Here is an 8187-nt window from a genome sequence, read left to right as displayed (position 1 = left end):
CGACAGTGAAGTCTGAAACACAATCCTATAAAAATCAAATGAAATCCGGAGATCATGTTTCATCTTCCGTGTATAATCCCATTCTCCAAGCAAACTCAAGTATGCTACATTCTCTATAGATTCCTCCCGGTCGAAGTGCAAGAGCTTGCTTGAATCTTCGATCACTATTCTGTTCTTCAAAATTAACCATAGCAACGAATTCCACATACAATTCCCTAAAACCCTTCCCTTGAATCAAGAAAAGATTGCGCTACCCATTACATCTATAAGTAAACCTATCTCCCCCATATTGCTTTTGCTAATATCTTTCCAGCTCTTCTACCATTCCAACCCCATTAAGCCAATACCAATCAATAACGGGTGTTAGAGAAAACTCCCTATGGTATAGCCAACCCAATTGGTTCAAGTAATTGTTCAACATCGAATGTGTAACACTTTATAGGAATTGATAAAGCGGGTGTAGGCTAGAAACATCAACATTTTCTTACTCTTGGGGAATTTCCCTTCTTGCTCCCATGATACTTCTAAAATTAACCACAAACAAACCCATAAAACACCAAAGATTAACAGATAATAGAAAACAAAAAAACTTAGTTCTTAGTTTTCACATTGTAAGCATAAGAAGCTCACATCGTGGCAAAAGTGTGACGCCGAAACTGCAATTAGTTATTATGAGGACAAATCGAACTGAAATCGATGTTGGGGTTTCCTTAGGCTGTGATTCTAAGTCTAATAACCATACATGCAGCAAAAAATTCACTAATAAAATAACCAATTTCGACGTTTGCCTCTTAAGAACAAACCCTAACCTTAAATGCAAAAAATTAGTAAAACTAGCAAGATTAAAGTATGGGTATCTTACTGAAATCAAAGATGGAACACGAAATTGAGAAAACTTTGAAGAAAATTAGTGGAAAATCGAAGTGTGGGGACTGATGTCTTTTTCCGTTTGTGATTGGGTTTAAACAGATGGAAGTCAAATGTTTGTGAGTCATTTCAAGAGGCTGCCCCCCTCCATGTTTTTAAAGCTTACTTCGTGAGCAATAGCTCTCACATTGTGAGTTTTGAACAGATTGAAAAAAACATGATAATTTTATTTCCCACATCGTGGTACTTAATCCCACATTGAGGTTTCAAGAAAATTTGACCAGAAACCTATATTTTTCCCTTCAAAAAATTCTTACCACTCTTAAATTTAATCCAACGAATTGATTTATTACCTTTCCTAAAAGAATGACTATGATGACTTATCTTAAAACTTAAATGAAAATGCAAAACTAATAAAAATGAAAATGCAAAGCGGGCTCGGATTTCCTTCTAAGAAACGATTCTTTTTATGGAGTCGTGAGTCAAACTCTTTCTTACCTTAATTTGTTGTGGTTCGGTGTGGGATCTCCCTTTTCTCTTTTTTTCTCCTTTCACCTTCTCTTGTAAGCTTGAATGCGTCTTATGTATGCGTTCTTATAGTTTTTTGTTAAACGTTGAATGCCTCGTGCTTTCTTTTAACTCCTTTGGATTCGTCATCATATGAGTTCTTTAGTTGGTGTTTAGCTAGTCCTTATTGTCTATCTCCATTCTGGAAACATTTACATCCTTTCCTTGTTTATCATCCTCATCATCACTTGAACTTAGCTCTTCACTTTCACAAATCTCTTCTTCATCTTGTATTTTTGGTGTAATAAAGGCAAATACCTCAAAGATCATTGGGATTGAGGCTCTTGGTTTAGAGAGCTTGATTACTTCATTAGGCTTTTCTCTTGTTTGGACCTCTTCTTCCGTTAATTTATGTAACTCTTCAAGATCATTTTATTTATCCATAAAGAACACATCATTTTGAATCTTAGACTTCTCAAATCCTTCGACTCCGAATGTCATCTCTTCCATTCCCACTTGCAAGGTGAGCTTTGATTCACGAGCATCTAACAAGGCATGCACAGTATTAAGTAATGTGCGTCCAAGGATAATAGGAAGATCTTCATCCTCTTTCATGTTTATCACCACAAAGTCAATTATAAATAGAAAATTTCCAATTTTTACCTATATATCTTTACTATATTATTAAAGATATTGCATATTTCTTGAAATTTAGAGGTATAACTCTTATAACACCATGTACAATCTATTAAGCTTACAATATACACACACTTATCATCATGGTCTTAACTTCTTCGTCTGAATGTTGGAAAACCCTAATATCTTCCCATCAGCCGTCATTTCTCCCACATCTCTTCCGTTTCCCTCCTTACTCTCTTCAATCTCCTGTAGCCTCGGTTACTACCAACTCTATCTCACTGCCACCATCAACGCCACCATCGCACACCGGAAACCCTAACCCTAAAGTGAATTGCTTATCGACAACATCAATGCCACCATTGCACATTTGAGGGTCCACCATCGACATAATCTCTTCAAAACCCTAGCTTCTACCATTACCGTATGTATGTTTCTTCGTTCTTTTTTTCCCTGTCTTTGTGTGTGTTTATTTGTTTTCATCTATTTATTTGATGTTCACCATCATCTGTTAGAGTTGATTTGAAGGTATGCTAGGTATAAGAGAAAAGAAGGGAGTGGTGTCGGATAATATTTTGCCTCCTTCTCTTTTCTAGCATCGTCGATCGTGCTGTGAGGTGAAGGGGCTTTGATTTGATTCATAGAGCTATGAGGTGCATTGCTATTTTTCAACATTTTTCTTCAACTCTCTGATCCACAAAGTTATGATCATTTCTCAATTACAGTTCTCGACCCTCTCTGTTTATCCGCCCAAATGTAGGTAAGAACATAATGATTATTGGCCCTATCTTTTGTTTAACCATTTGGATTTCTTGATTTGTGGGTTTTTATGTTTTTTTTGTTGAAACATTGGAAGAACGAGCAAATCACTTTTATGAGCTCTAAGTCTAATTTTATATGTATTTGTTTGTGGCTGCCTTCGACCTTCTCTGCATTTATCTGTATACAACTGACGAACACATGTGTATTGAGCAATTGATCAAGAAGCAAGAGGAATCTATTTCACAAATAATAGTTTCAAAAGGTTTAAAAGAAATCTTTCTCAAACCAGGAGGTAAATATTCTAACGAGTTTGATTTTAATCAATTGATCAATTTTCTGAACCCCATACCTCGAGCTGTGTGTATACTCATCTATCATCGTTACCCGTCTCCTTCCTCAAAAACCCACTCTCTCTCTCTCTCTAACCCTTTCCATCGTGACGTTAAATTTATCCCCAATGATTTGTCAAGAAAAGGTGAATTCATAATATGCCATCTCCATTGTTGTCTCTTCAGAATCCTATTCTTTATTGGAGGATCATTCCCAAATCCTTATTTTTAATCGAATTTACATAGGAAAAAAGTAAAAGATTTGTTAACCTGTTTGTATTCATCTTTATTGTGTGAACCTCACTACATGAATTTTTAAAATGGTTCCGTTCACTGAGGATGAACAAAATATGAATCCCGGAGCAGGTGATGAAGGCACCACAAACAATGACAACAAATTTTTAGGTAATACGATAATAGCCGCTATTTATAGAGTTTTATTCTGATTTCATGATTTAATGATTTTGTTGTGCCCTAAACCTGCAATTTTTTTTTGGATTGATTGATTAAATTGGGTGATAATTGAGTTGCAGTTTCAGATTTAGATACGGTGAAGGAAAAGTTCCAAAAAATTGCTTTTAGGAGAGGATTTGTTTGGTGTTTGAAAGGATGTTTCATTAGCTCATGCTTTGTCAAATGCCATTACGAATATAGCAGGTTTTACACATACTATACTTATACGTTCCGATTTTCAAAATCATAATTCAGTTTTGATTTTCAAAATCATAATTTTATGTTTGTGTATGTGTGTGGTTGTGTTCTGATTTTCATAATCATAAATCTATGTGTGTATGTGTGGTGTGGCATGGTGTGTATCTATCTAAGAATAAATAAATTTTAAAGTACAAGGATTGAAGATTAAAGTTATTGTAGAAAGAAATGAATTTAGGCTGGTGTGTATGGTGTAAGTGGCTGTATGCAAATGGAAAGTTTAAGGTTTGGCTTAAATGCAAGAAATAGCAGTACACTTTCAAGTATCTGTTTCAATTGTTTTAGCACTTGAACGATTTTGATGAAACCAAGCTTGGCATGTTCTTTTAGGCGATGAAAATGGCTTCTTGTAGACCAACGGTTCCGAGACAACCAAGAATCTCTCCAGTGGTGGTAGGGTATTCTTTCTATTTGCGGGCCTTGACATGCTTTCATTTGTTGCTGATTTCTGGAAATAGTGACACACTTGCTTCACTCACTAATGAGTAATGAATAAACTTTGTATTTCTTTATTATCATATGGATGATCTCTTTTTAAAAAGAAACACTTTCTACCATTGGAGCTATTTTTGCAGGTTATAATAATCTTTAAATTTAGTGTAGTTGCATGTATGTGTGTAGTATTTGGTGGCATAGGTTCATTAAATCCTTAAAAAAATAATTCCTAATGTTTTTTCTGGTTGCATACAGTTTGTTTGTCTGATCAATTCATCAAAGGGATAAACAACAACAAATCTACAAGGAACGGCTCAGATTATTTCTTAACAAGTGCGTGACAGTCAAAGTCCACATGGTGATTTGGTGTTTTATTTAGACTAAGCACATACTCCTGAAAGCATTGAATTTTGTGCCAATTGGTTTTCCATAGTCTTAAAGAAGACGAGACATAACAAAGTTGCATAACAGATATAGGATGTTATTCAACCATTTTTAATACAAGTTGATGATATAGCTATTAGTCGTACATTAGACACCAAGTTCCAATTATATGTGTTAGTATTCATGCTCTGTATTTTCTTTTTTAATTTAACTGATAACATGTTCTATATTTTTCACGTTGATATATTTATGTATATTGCCTCATTGTTGTTTTGCTGCCAACTTCTGTCAGGTCCATGTGAAGGTGACATGTGAGGAAGAAAAAATGATGAAACAATATCCATTGTCACCTTACAACTGTGAATTGTGAGTCCTATACAAGCATTTATCTATTGGAAATGTGAACTGTGAAGAATCTCTGTCGTCTGTGTATTGGATTCTACTATCTTTCTCTCTTTCTATTAGTCTTTCTCCCTTTCGGACTTATCATATGTTGCTCTAATTTCTGTCCCCTTCAATATGTTGATTAATGAAAAAATTGACTAATCTAACTATCTATGATTTTTATCTGTCTGTCCAGGTAACCCGTTTTCTCCGAGTATTTTGGAGTTACAAGTATATTTTTTCCCTTTTAAAAGCCCTTTTATGTTGCTATTGATTTGTGGTGAAACCAAAAAAAATACGGTAATAGTTGCTTAAGGTTTTTTTTATTAGGGTTCATGTTGCCTTGGTTCTATTTATTGAAGCACACATGATATAAGTAGGTTTACATAAAAAGAAAAGATCCATGAGCATATTTCTATACTAATGTTATCCTTGGTAAATGCACCTCATATCACAGATGCCGCCTAGGCTACATGCATCTCTTTTAAGTTTCATTTATTTGAAGAGCCTACTTAGCTTTAGTTCTAATATTCATGGTTGTTTGTTCTTTGTTTACATTGCTTATTTGATTAAGAAAGGGAATAAACAGGGGATTGTCTTTTAACTATTGACCAAAACTATTTTGTTTGTGAACAATGTTGACACAGGTGTCGCAAAGCTTGATGGTAATGGATTTCCTTTTAAAGCTAATTGGTTATTATCTTTCTGATCACATGCTCTATGTCATTAATGCCTTTATGCACTCATTATTTTATTTTGTTATTATTTTTCTAAATTTCAGCCTTTTTATTTGCAGAAAACCTAAAAGAAGAATGTCACAACAAGTTTGCGTACATGCTGCAACATTTTAGCAATGACACAATTAAGTTGAGCTATAGCCCCCTACTTTCATTTAATTGTGTGTTATTTATAGCATTCTACTTCCATTTCTTTCTGTTGCAACATTTTATTTCTATTTTTTTCTTAAGGCATTGTAATAGAAAGAAATTAAAGTAACATGGTTTAATAAACAAATAAAAGAAAGTAAGCTGCTATTTTTTCCTTTAGTGCTTTGATTATACATTTGACGTTTTTGTTGACAACCTTTTTCAAAATATTATGTGACTTTCATTTCGTTCTTCATTTAGTAGTCACAATTTGGTTGAATAATTAAAGATTGTTTAAGGGGATCATGGCAGCATGACTCACTTAATATCGGGCTTATTCAATTGATTAGGTGCTAAACAGTTAACAAAGTAAAATCTTTGAGATATGGCAACTTGGTGATAACGGATGTTCATGTTAAAAGTGCAACAAATAGCAATGTAATTCTACCAAGTCCACTTCTGTTTTATTACTATTAAAAGTATATCGGGTATAGCAATGCTATTCGTTGTTATAACTGAAATTCCATTTTGTTCATCTTGATAAGCATAAGCACTTTCTTTGATTTCATTTTCATTTTTTGATTTTTCATAGATATACATTTTTCATAATAAAAATTTTTCTTGCTTCTTCTCAATTTTAAGCATTATGATATTTCTTTCTCAAATGCATCACAGCTCCAATAAAATATGTTAACATTTAATATAATGTTTAGAAATTCTTTTTTTTTTATAGCAAAAACATATTTATTGAATTTTATAACAAAATCATATTTATAAATTTATAACATAAACACATTTTAATAAAAAAATGATAAAAAATTTAAGTTTTATAACAAAAAACATTTTGCTTCCTTTTCCATAAAAAAACAAATAATTTTTATAAAAGAAACATGCCTGATTTTATAGGTTTCATTAAAGAATCAAAATAAGTCTTATAGTAGAAAAAAATGAACCCTTGACAAAAAAGTAAGTATACATACCTTATACAATGGTCAGATCGCTCTCCTTTGGATTTTGATTGCATTGCATATTCTGTTTTATCGTTTATAATTTTACAACTAAAGTCACATAATGATCAAGCCAATCATGTGTTCATATCATTTTTAAAGAATCTCAACGTTTCACTTTTAATTCTTTCTAATTTCGTTTCTACTATTATAACTTTTATTGATAATTGTTTGTGCAGTAAACTATTTGCGCAAAAACACTAATCTTATATACAAAGTAATTTCTGAAAAAAACCCCACCCAACGTTTGACGCGGGTCGACGGCTAGTATATATATATATATATATATATATATATATATATATATATATATATATATATATTCAATTATGCCTCGAAGACGAGTCACCAGACGATTAGCCATATGAAGTTTCATCCTTGTGGTCTTCAATTTCTAGAAGGTTAAGCTTCTGATAAAACAACTAACGCATTAATTTTATACTAGCTCCAGAATCGGCTAAGGCAAATGTCTTCATGTTATTTCCAAACTCACATGGTAGAATAAGGAATCCAGGATCTCCCATTTTCTTTGGTATTCCTTCCATAATTACCGTTGAACATTTTTCACTAAGAACCACCTTGGAAGTATTCTCTAATTGTTGGCGAGTGTCGAGGAGATCTTGCATACACTTTGCGTATTTGGGAATTTTGGCTAATGCTTCAATAAATGGGGTATTAATTGGAATATCCTTGGCTTTCTAGATAAATATCTTATGCCTTTTCTTGAGAAGGAAACGGTAACAGCGGTTGATATGGCTGGATAAACGAAGAAATTTTCATCCCAAACCCTGCCCACGACGTGAGCATGTAGTCCTCACGTCATGAGACCTGAACACCAGCTTCATTTTTTTTGTTAATATTCTTTCTTTTCGGTCGTGGATCATTCTGCTTTGTGTCTTCATCTAACGCCTCAAAAAATTCAGAATTCTATAGTGGATATGGCCATGACATGTGGTTGCGGTTTGTGATCGGGAATTTTAGGTGGTAATCATTCACTAACGAGTCTAGTTAATAGCCCAAGTTGAGTCTCAAATATTTTTAATGGAAGCTTGTTGGTTTCTAACGGTAAAATCAGTTGCATCGTGTCATTTTTTAGAAGTCTCCATGAACCTATTAAGCATTGACTCAAAGTCCACCTTCTTCTCGGGTGGTGGTTGTTCTTTTTGGAAGAAGCCCCGTCCAGTTTGCCGATATTTTTCTTCTTTTTGCTTCTTGTATTCTTCATATGGCAACCATTTTTTCCTTGGATTTCTCCAATCTTCATCAAATTGGTCTCCACTAGAATAACAAACTTGAACT

General features: G+C 33.5%; 1 long non-coding RNA gene across 17 annotated transcripts; it reads left to right on the top strand.

The window, feature by feature from the left end:
- Positions 1 to 2139: 2139 nt before the first annotated feature.
- On the top strand, positions 2140 to 6061 carry LOC111904232 (uncharacterized). Of its 17 annotated transcripts, none has more exons than XR_006185279.2 (6): positions 2140 to 3506; positions 3635 to 3758; positions 4143 to 4205; positions 4503 to 4804; positions 4924 to 5708; positions 5812 to 6061. It is a non-coding gene; the product is annotated as an uncharacterized LOC111904232 (long non-coding RNA). The 17 variants fall into 17 exon arrangements; XR_006185277.2 differs by having other exon boundaries at positions 2141 to 2434; positions 2539 to 3506; positions 4924 to 6061; XR_006185274.2 differs by having other exon boundaries at positions 2141 to 2434; positions 2526 to 3506; positions 4924 to 6061.
- Positions 6062 to 8187: the final 2126 nt, after the last annotated feature.

This window comes from Lactuca sativa, chromosome 7 (genome assembly GCF_002870075.4).
Source record: "Lactuca sativa cultivar Salinas chromosome 7, Lsat_Salinas_v11, whole genome shotgun sequence".
NCBI classification, from domain to species: domain Eukaryota; kingdom Viridiplantae; phylum Streptophyta; class Magnoliopsida; order Asterales; family Asteraceae; genus Lactuca; species Lactuca sativa.
Note: the sequence above shows the minus strand (reverse complement) of the source record. Positions and strands in the feature narration are given on the sequence as shown.